Source organism: Prionailurus bengalensis, chromosome A3 (genome assembly GCF_016509475.1).
Source record: "Prionailurus bengalensis isolate Pbe53 chromosome A3, Fcat_Pben_1.1_paternal_pri, whole genome shotgun sequence".
In the NCBI taxonomy this organism is placed as follows: Eukaryota; Metazoa; Chordata; class Mammalia; order Carnivora; family Felidae; genus Prionailurus; species Prionailurus bengalensis.
This window is the reverse complement of record NC_057354.1, coordinates 9,786,245-9,797,056: the sequence shown is the minus strand read 5'-3', so window position 1 is coordinate 9,797,056 and position 10,812 is coordinate 9,786,245.

The following is a 10,812-nucleotide window of genomic DNA, read 5'->3' as shown; positions in this document are numbered from 1 at the left end:
TAACCAACCGAGCCACCCAGGTGCCCCAGAGAAGGGCATTATCTTTATTAGACTGGCCAGGAAACAAATCTGCCTTCTGCCCGGAGGGTGCTACTATTTCTGTCTTTCAAGGCTGTGTGCTATATGAACATCCTGGAAAGGATAGTCCAGAACAAAAGCTGTTAGGGCCTCTGCTCCCTGGACGTGCAGAAACATGAAACATGAGGAACCTATGGAGAGCTGTCTCCCCGAAGAGGACTGAGTTAGTGAACCCTAAACTCTATTAGCGCTTTTATGAGTTGACATCGTTCCGGGCCAGGTTAAATAATGGTGTTGCAGTTTTTCTGAGTGTTTAGACTTCCAGAGGGAGGCAAGGGAACTATTGATCATCAGAGGCGAGTGGAAGATTCTTAGGGGATAGACGAGGGTAAATGAGGCACTTCAGGTGAGCGAGCTTCAACATCCACTGATCATTTTTTTCAGCAAATATTTCTGCAGGGCCTGCTCAGTGCCAGGTGCCGCCGGGGCCGCATTTGGGATGAGAAAAAAGGACGCGCCGAAGGTCCGCAGGGCAGGCCACAAAGGGGTCAGACTGCACTGAGGCCAAGTCTGTGGTCAGGTGGATTTCTCAGCCTGGGGGCCTGTCGGAATCACGCGGGTGCACCGCAGAATAATGAAATCAAAATCTCTGTGACTGGGGCCCTGGTATCTGTGTTCGTTGGAAAACGGTGTCCCCGGTGATTCTTAGAGGTGGCCAGGTTTGAGAACACTGCCATGGACCAGTGGAGGTGCCTCCTGCCCCGGCTGTTGCTATGACTCTAGGGGCTGCTTCCAATCTGGTGGGTTTTCCATCTGGAGCTGCTGTTTTCCCTGAATTTCTGCTATGAGGGCCCAGGAGCCTCTGAGGTGGGACTCATTTCAGTGTCCTTAGCGTAAGTTCTGATGCTAATACAGGGTTGATCTTTCTTTCTTTCTTTCTTTCTTTCTTTCTTTCTTTCTTTCTTTCTTTCTTTCTTTCAGAGAGAGAGAGAGAGAGAAAGAGAAAGCAGGGAGGGACAGAAAGAGAGGGAGACACAGAATCGGAAGCAGGCTCCAGGCTCTGAGCCGTCAGCACAGAGCCCGATGCGGGGCTCGAACTCACGAACCGTGAGATCGTGACCTGAGCCAAAGTCGGATGCTCGACGGACTGAGCCACCCATGCGCCCCAGGGTTGATCATTATTGATACAAGAGGAGGAAAGCAATTTTTCTGTAGCTCCAAGGTCTAGGCTGGATGTTGTAACATGCCTTGCCTCTGGCCGTGTGCTAGCACATTTTGGGCTTTTACTATATCCCAGAACTTGCCTATCACCAGTAATTGATATTTGTACAGAATCGGAATAGGAGCAAAAACACAGACTTTGGGGCCGGAGGAATGTAGCTTCGAAATCTGGCCCCACCCTTACTGGCGCTGTGAACCATTCTGGATTTCTACCTTCTCAGGGGCTCGGTCTCCTCCTTAGCCTGGCAGAGGAGGATCGTACCTCCCGGCGGGGTTGTTTGGAAGGTTAAATGAAATAAGGCACCTAAGGCTTAGAACTGTGTGTTACTACATAGTTAGGATTCAATATATTTGAAATTTCTTATTACCTCACTTAATCCTCAAAAAGACCCCCAAACTATAAATCTGCATTTTCCCAATGAGGAAACTGTATCTCAGAGAGGATAAATAAGAATATGGGAGTAAGAATATGGGAGCCTGGGTGGCTCAGTTGGTTAAGCATCCGACTCTCGGTTTTGGCTCAGGTCATCATCTCACGGTTTGTGGGTTTGAGCACTGGGTCTTAAAATCTAGCTGAGCCCTGGACGGACAAAGGGGATGGGAGAGAGTATTTATCAAGAGGGAGCAAGGCATAAGCGGAGCTCAGAAGACAAGAACGGATCATATTTGCAGAACTAACCATGTTAATATACATAGTAATTCAAGTTTATTGGTTTTGCTGGACTTTAATAAGGTAAGTATTTTCTCATTTTCATGACCTTTTTCTGGCAAAGAAACTTAATTAACAAACCTTTCCGTTTCTTGGAGGTCTTCTCTCCAACAGCCCCACATCAGTTTTGCTGAGCACCACACTATGGTGTATTTGGATATTGATATTCTATCTAAATCATGCAGACAGGGAAGCTCGGAGATGCAGGGCTGAGGGTTCTCTTGATCCGTGGTGAGGGAACACGTAAGGCTCCAGGAACCGAAAGCCACCCTGGGATGTGCCATGTGGGGTAGATTCCACCAAGAACTGGGGGAGCAGGTGTCAAGCTAGGCCACGAGTGGAGAACAAATGCCCCACCCCCACCCCTACTGAAATTTGTTCTGTTTTGTGTTGTTTGAATCAGGGGGCCGGGAGGGAAATCTCCTGTACAATAGTAAAAATGCACAGCCACAGTTTAAAACACGGAATTACAAAACATGAGATTTGTTATTTCTCTGGAAAAGTTGGACGATTGGCATATCACCCGGAGGTACTTTGGGCCGCAGGTAACAAATAAAACCTAACTTAGACTGGTTTACACCATAAGAATTTGTTACCTCTGATGAAATAAACTCCAGGTGTGGCGTTTCAGGGATCTGCTCCAGATGCCCCCGGGGCTCTGCGGGGCGAGACGGCAACAGAAGTTTCTGGCATTATAGCGAGACACAAGTCTGTCCGGTGGAAGAGAGACTATCCCTTCTTGTTTCTTTGGGGCTCCCAGCATTAATTCCCTTAAGTCTCATCGGCTAGAATCGTGTCACACATCCGTTCTTATGCTAGTCACCAAAAAAGGAAACAGAACTTTCCTAAGTGGCTTTGACCAGTATGGTTCTGGACCTGGAGGAAAAATGAGAATGGGATGACCTTTCCCTGAGTCACGTAGGGGGACGGGCTTACACGTGCAAAGAAGGAGAGGGTGGCAACTGGGAGGCAGTCAACAGCATCCATAACAACTTGACATTATAGGTTCCGTGCTGCCTCTCGGCAGAAGTTGGCTGGAGCTGCAGTATGTGTTGCCCCCTTTAGAGGGATGGGGAGTATTCAGTTTGCCACAGTATTATTTTATACCCTATGTGCCTCAATGTCTACTTTACCTGCTTAGCTCCTCCAGGCATTGGAATTTGGGGCCCCGTGTGTACACGCTTCAATATGCCATCATTTTGTTAAGTGGTATTTCCCATTGACATCATCTGGCATGCTTTGATAATCAATTAGAGTGATTGCTTAATTGTTCCTCTCCCCCTTTGCCCATTAGATCCTGCTTGTCAACCTTCCAAAGGCCTGATCTCTTCTTTCCTCTTGTGGCCGACGTCTCTTCTCGTATCTTACTTTTGATGACTCACTGAGTCTTTGGGCCACCTGGAAAACCCCAGCGGAAGTCCTTGGTCCCATTCACGCTGCGGTGAAAAAGTCCTCAAGAATTTGAGTCTTCACAAAGCTGTCTCCATAATGAACTAGACTTAGTGAAGAGAGAAAACATACAGTGTCAATCTTGGCTAGTGACAGGGTACAATTAACCCAGGATCAAGTTGCAACAAGACGGATGGGGCCAGATGGTCTTGTTATCCTAACAAAGGGACTATACAGTAAGTGCCCTTCAGAAGGGAGACATTTTTCCTACATAGAACTCTGGAATGAAAGGAGACAAGGGTGAACTCTTCACAATTTCCAAACAGATATTACAGAGTAGGAAAACTAGCAAATGATGTTTTAAATCATCCTTCCATTGCAGCTACGGGAAGATTCTGGGTTGAAAATACTGTAACCATGAAAGACCCATTAGGAAATTCCGAAATCTTAAAGATAGTGGGTCAGATAAGACATAGAACGCGCATGGAATCAGTTCATTCCTCCAATAAGAAAATAACGTTTTGTACGCAGGCATCTGAGTGTTAGGGATATGGCAATGAACAGTTTGGATAATGTCTTTGCCCTCTTGAAATTATGGCTGGAAAAGTTAACAAGAAAGTAAATGACACATGGCAAAGATGATTTCCGAGTGGCACCTGCTAGAAAGAAACTGAGAAGCCACATGTTAAATAGTCACAGAGAACAGAAGTAGGTAGTGGTGCGCCGGTAAACGTTCGACAAGTGGTTCTCCGGGAGGAAGAAGCCCTGAAATGTAGTGTTGGTCGATTTCCTTGGTGTTGTAAATATCTCCACCATGGCTGATCTCCAGCTAGCACATGCTGAGCAGTTGGAAACAGAGGCCCACGGTATGAGCCATCCCCCAGGCACCTCTGGGAATGTGTTCTAGTACTTTCAAAAGTGGGCAAGGAGGCAAGGTCTCTTTGAGAAAGTGACATTTGAGAGCGAAACTGTGAAGGGTAAGGAAGGTGCTAGCCACGGGGAGGAAGGTCCAGCGGGAGAGCTCTCCAGACAGAGTGGGCATGTTGCAAATGCAAAACATTAGCAGATAGGAGGGCCAGGTGGGGTCTAAATCACGTAGGGTCTCGGGACCATTGTAACAAATTTAGATTCCATTATAAATGTAATGACAGTTATCTGAGGTTTAAGCCGGTGGTCAGCCCCGTCTGTTTAGCAAGAGGCTGTACTGAAGTTTCCCGGAAGGACCTCGGTATATGGTTGTCCTAGAGCAGGAAGAGATGGAGAAAGAGAAACAGAAGACTTTGATTTTACAGCTTATGTTTTGACTTGGATTTGCTCAAGGGAAAAGCTGTGTGTGAACCAATTAGTACCATGTCTGGCGCACTGTAAGCACCAGATAAATGCTAACTATTATTGGAGTTTTTGGACACGGGTCTCAGGAAACGTCACTGACGTAGTGATGGCATTGGACGGGTCACACAACCATGGCGTCACGGACGAGGGCGTCATAGTAGAGCTCAACCATGTTGCTGAAGATTGTTTAAAACCAGTCGCTATCTCCAGCTTTTGAAACTTAGTTGGGGTTAGATAGATACCAGCTTGACACTTATCTCACAGGGATGAGAGCTGGCCAGATTATAAACCACATTTAAGCCTTAAACTGTGGTGCACTCATTTATTTATTCATTTGCTCTGATCAGGGGCTCTTGTCCGGCCACCAAAGTGGACCCCACCTGGTGCCTTCACGCAGGACATTTTAAGTGCAAGGGAATGAAAAGGAAGATTCCCTGTGGGTTTTTCCTTGGAGCTCTCGTTGATTTCTTTCCCTCCTTTCTCTGCTAACTAGTAAGCAGGGATTGTTCAAAAGAATGTAGAAATATTTTTATTTGTATTGACAGAAACAAAACCATTGATGACATTAGTAGGAAGACTTTAGCGAGTGCTTGCTTCACATTTGTGCAGTGTGCCAAATGCTTTATGTACTTAGCTAAACTTCATAACAGCCCGAAGAAGTGAGGACACAGTTACCTTTATTTTGCAGATAAAGAAACAGATGCTCAGAGAGGTTGAGCAGTTGCCCGACCAAGGCCCCGTGGCTAGAGAGTGGCAGAGCTGGGATTCACCCTGGTTTCTGCAGACTTTCTACAGCCTCTGGCCCTGACCCTAAAATCCATCAGGGAAAATACACAGCTTTCTAGAATCTGGCCCTGCGTCTTCTGAAGTTTGTTCTTTGTGTTGCCTCTTTTCTTTCCGCCACTCCTGATGTTCCAGGTCCGTGGGGTTTCCGTGACATCTTCCAGTGGGATCTCTACACTTTGAGTCTGTCCTCTTCAGTGCTAACTTATGAGCAGCTCTAAATCGAACCCTTTATGGGGTGGCTCGGGCCATACCGTGCCTTGACTTAGAAACCTCAGTGGCTCCTTATTGAATGAAGAGCAGACCTTACCTCCTGGCGTTGTGAGCTCTGGAAAAGACCTTGTACTTCAGCCCAACAAAGGACTGAACACTGGCCTTTTTTGTTCCCTGGTGGAGGGCTGGCTGTTTCCGTGTCTTCATCTCACGATGCGTCTCCTCTGTGCTACTCCCTTCTCCCAGCATTGATGTTAAGAGTTCGTGTTTCTGGAAGGCAGAGAGAACGTTTAAGCAACGTGAATTTACATCATGGCTATGCGAGAACGTCACAAGCCTTTGTTCTTCGAAATCAAATCCAATCTGTTTGTTCCAAGGTCCCCCCACCCCCCAACCCGGAGAGTTGGTGAGCACCTCTCCCTAAGGATAGTCTAATCCTGTTCGGTGATTCTTAGTTGTTCAGCTTCTCATGGTGTCAGTTTCCCCATCTGTCAAATGAGATTGCAGTGTAACTTGCAAGGCATTGGAAGATCCTTTACACGTTTAATGCAGATCTGAGCACAATAATGAATGTTAAGATCAAGCTAAGCAAGGGATACAATGTGCTTTGCTCAGTGTCTGGCAAGTAGGAAGGGCTCAATTAATGTCAGCTATCACCACCTTTGTTACCAGCATTATCATCACCATCCTCACATGGCATACTGCGTGACCGTCGCAATGACTAATGCCTGTTGGTTAGTGAGAGCAATCAATCTGAAAAACACCAGGAAGGTGGGGGGAGCTTACTTCAAAGACCGTACTTTGCCTGAAGTTTTATGCATATTCAATTCTTTTCTAAAAACCATTTTGTAAGAGTTGATTCCCATGGTTTTGCACTTAATGATATCTAAATATATTAAAAATATGCCTCATGGAGCTCTCTGAGTGATATAGGATTTTGATCAACCTCACTTGTGCTGGAAATGAATTGATTCCGTTTAAATATTTTGTCTAAAAGTTATTTGGCCTGGAAAATACCAATCTAATTCCCTTACAAGTAAGAAAATTATAAAGAGGGAGATCTAATCAGTGAGTAGAATATAGCCTGAGAAAATGTGTATCAGCATACCTTAACGTAAGTAGAATAAATCTTGGAACTTTAATATCCCCCTTTCTTGGACCTAAATAGGCCCCTTTGGAAAACTATTTTATTGTTTCTCATTAAATTAAAATTGTGCTGAGGTGCCACTATCTACCGTTTCCTATTATTATTAATGTAAAAAAAAATCTCTGCATATTCAGCATTTCCCCAGTTAAAGCCAACAGAAAATCTTCTCCACACTTAAGCTTAACTCGGCTCATTTTTAAACAAAGTTCTTTTTTTGTTGTTGTTGTTTTGTTTACAGCTGCATTTAAAGATAGCAATCCTTTCTAGTGACAATTAAGTGAATTTAATGTAGAGGTTTCCTCCTGCTCCATTAAGGGAGCAGCTCTTGCAGAAGCCTGGGAGGTGTTTCAGAGGAAGGCAGTGTCTCATTAACCTTAGGACAATGCAGTCATCTCTGGGAAACCGGATGTAGGCAGCATCATTTTTCAAAACACGCTAGGCTATAGTACATTAGAGAAAATACTCTTAAACTTTTGATCCATCAGTGAGATGGAAGGGGTTTCAGTCACTTTGGGCAGATACGACAGAAAATCACCGACTGGGAGGGCCTATAACCCCAGAAATTTATTTGTCACGGTTCTGGAGGCTGGAAGGCCAAGATCAAGGTGCTGGCAGATTTGGTTCTGGTGAGAGCCCGCTTCCCGATTTGCAGATGGCCATCTTCTCATTGTATCCTCACATGGCAGGGGCCAGAGACAGCCAGCTCTCTGCCTTTTCTCCTAAGGTCATCAATCCTATTCCTGGGGACACCGTGCTCCCGACTCAATTTCCCCCCAAAGGCCCTACCTCCAAACACCATCGCACCGGGGGGCAGATTTCAATGTAGGAATGTTGCGGGGACACATTCCGCCTATAACAGAAGCCTTCATGTAGGTTGATACTGAATTTCTAGAATATTCTTGCCGTTTGCAATATTTCTCAAAAAGGCCACACTGCAGCATCTTATCTGTTCACGAAACGGATGCTGGGCAACAACAGAGGCCACCCTGGTGACCCACGAGGCACAGCAGGCCCAGACAGGGGTGATGTCTGGGTCTAGGACCATGTTTTATACAACAGCGGTCACTGGAACCCTGTTTAGACCAAGCAGCCCCCTCTAATCCCCTTTCGTATTACTAGTAGCTTCCGGTCCCCCAGACAGAGTTTTCAACCCCTGCGTAAAAAGCAATGAGCATGTAAGATGGTTCCAGATGCTACGGATAGATCATAGCTTCCAAGGTACCAAAGGCACAGAACATGGAGAGATCCTTTATGCCACTCAAGAGTAAGTGTCACAGCCCTCATAAAGGCTGTCAAACCCTTATGTGGCACCTCTGTCCCCCAGCCCTTACTACATTATCTAGTGCTTTCTGCTTGGCTCGCTCCACGCCAGCCTCATGGGCCCCCTTGCCCCTGGAGTCGGTGACACTCCCTCACCTCTTTCTGTTTTGTTTTTTTTTCTTAAAGGCCACCTCGTCAGGATCCTTTTCTCTGGCTCTCCTTTTTAAAATTTATGGGTACTCTCTGCCTTCCAGCACTCACTGATCCTGTTCCCAGCTTTGTTTTTCTACCAAAGTCTTTACCACTCTCTGAAGTGCCGAAGGTTCTACTTGTTTCCTCATTCATTGTCTGTCTCTTCCAAGATAGACGGTAAGCTTCGCGAGGGCAGTACCTTTGTCCTCCTCACCTCCGTGTCCCCAGCACTGACCGTGGCACAGGCATCAGATACACGCATTGAACAATGAATGCGTGAGCGTGATACCGGCCGAAAGAGGCCCAGGATGCTATGGGAAGTGCAAGTGCTTCAGTGAGGCTGCATCATGGCGTTTGAGGTGGGGTGAGGGAGAGGTGGGGGGGGGAGGGGCGGACATGCGTGTGAACTTGGACGGGGCTACAAGGGGGAGCCGTGGAAAGACGAGCGCCCAGAAGGCAGCAGAGGAGCAAGATTACCAGGAATGTTTTGCACTCTGCTGTTTTGCAAACCAAAATAGTGTATGTCATTATTAATTTCTATGAATCGGAGAACAGGACCTTTTTAAAAACAAACAAAAAAAAATGCTAATGAGTCTGTTTAGATGGCATTTTCCCAAGATCCTAAGCACGCGGTTTACCTGGTCTTTTCCCCGAGACACTGGCTTTGTTTCAAGCAACTTCATGCCTCAGAGAGTTGATCAGAAAAGGAGGTGGGTTAATGGGGTAGATCCAGCTTGCACAATAGGGTCACCCAGGCTGGATTCGAATCCCAGCTCTGGTCCTTGCTAGCGGTGTGACCTGAGGAAAATTAGTGAACCTCTCTGAACCTTTATTCTCCTCTGCAAAATAGGATTACATATACCTACTATTCCAAGGCATTGTGAGCATTGAATTAAAAAAAATAAACACATGGGGCGCCTGGGTGGCTCAGTCGGTTAAGCGTCTGACTTCAGCTCAGGTCATGATCTCACACTCCGTGAGTTCGAGGCCCGCGTCGGGCTCGGTGCCGACAGCTCGGAGCCTGGAGCCTGCTTCGGATTCTGTGTCTCCCTCTGTCTCTGCCCCTCCCCTGCTCATGCTCTGTCTCTCTCACTCTCAAAAGTGAATAAATGTTAAAAATAAATAAATAAATAAACAGGTCACATGCCTCCCGTAATAGTAGGTACTAAATATATGGCAGTCATATTTACGAAAGCAGTCCGGTACTTTATTAATGATTATGCAAATTAGTGCATTTTATTTTTAAGAATGCTAAAGGTTGACTTAATTTTTGCAAGGAAACTATAACTGAAAATGTAGTATTGTGGCTTTTCCTGTCTTTTTTTTCTCTTTCTCTTTGCTTCCTAAGCATGCTGCTGAATAAAACATAAAATATGTAATATATGATATATGCAATAATATACAAGTACTTGCGTTTTGCTTATTAGCATCTCCTAGGGCTATATTTTATTGCGTTAGAGGTCAGTATGGCCATGGGTGATTTAGAAGATACGGACCATTTCTGTTTCTGCCTCTGTGTCCTTCCCTAATATGGGTGTAAGTTGCCACTTTGGGGGAAGTGATCCCTGAGTTGTAGATCAATGCCATAAATGTCTCCCTCTTTTGAGGAGTCAGGTAGACGCTGCTTGGAGACCACGGAAGAGCACCTCATCATTTTTTGAATCCTATGAGTACTATGGATTACACTTTATTTAATATATACAGCATGTAAATAAGTTTCAGAGGCATAAAAGCTTCAAAACTAAACGAAAAGGAAAATTTAATAACCGGCCGATTTTTAGATTGTGCACTAAATAATCTGCTTTTCATCCTAAGAAAGGGGAGGAGGAAGGCAGAGTTTAATAGACATATATAACAAATTAAAATCCAGTATCTAGGGGGTGTAAATCACATTCCGTGAACCAAACAATGTGGTTTTCATCAGATCTCCTCCAGCCGCTCTGCCTGGGAACCCAAGCGTAATTCAACCAACTGTAAGACGGAAAGACGCCCCCGACAAAGGGCAGAAGACAGCCCAGAGCCCACGGCTCGTTGCCAAATTCTGCCCAGCCCAGCTATGTGTATAATACCATGTCTGTCACACGATGTGTTTGGAACTCTCCTCCTAGGGCCACGGTTAGAAGAAGAGAATGTAAAAAGAAATGAGACCTTTGCGCAGCTGTGCCTATCTCGGGGTTGGAGAAATGGAACTGGTTCCGGAATATCCAGGAGCAGAGGTTCAGTGGGGCACGATTTCAAGTGCTAGGGGACGTCTGGCCACGTCTGGAGACACTTGTGGTTGCCACAGTGGGGCAGGTGCCCTGGGCTTCCTCCGGAGGCCAGGGGTGCTGCTAAATAAACTTCCCACAGTACACGCAACAGCCTGCCTGCCCCAGTAAGGAGCTAATCCAGTCAATAGAGCGAGACTGAGGAATCCTGTGGAGAGGTCGTGACTCCAACTGTTGGTAAGTTTGAGATTTTATTCACAGGACTTGGTCATCTCAAGTCCTCGGGGTTAGAAACAAGTTTTTCTGTTAGAACGCCCAAGGCTCCACTATCAACGTGAAGG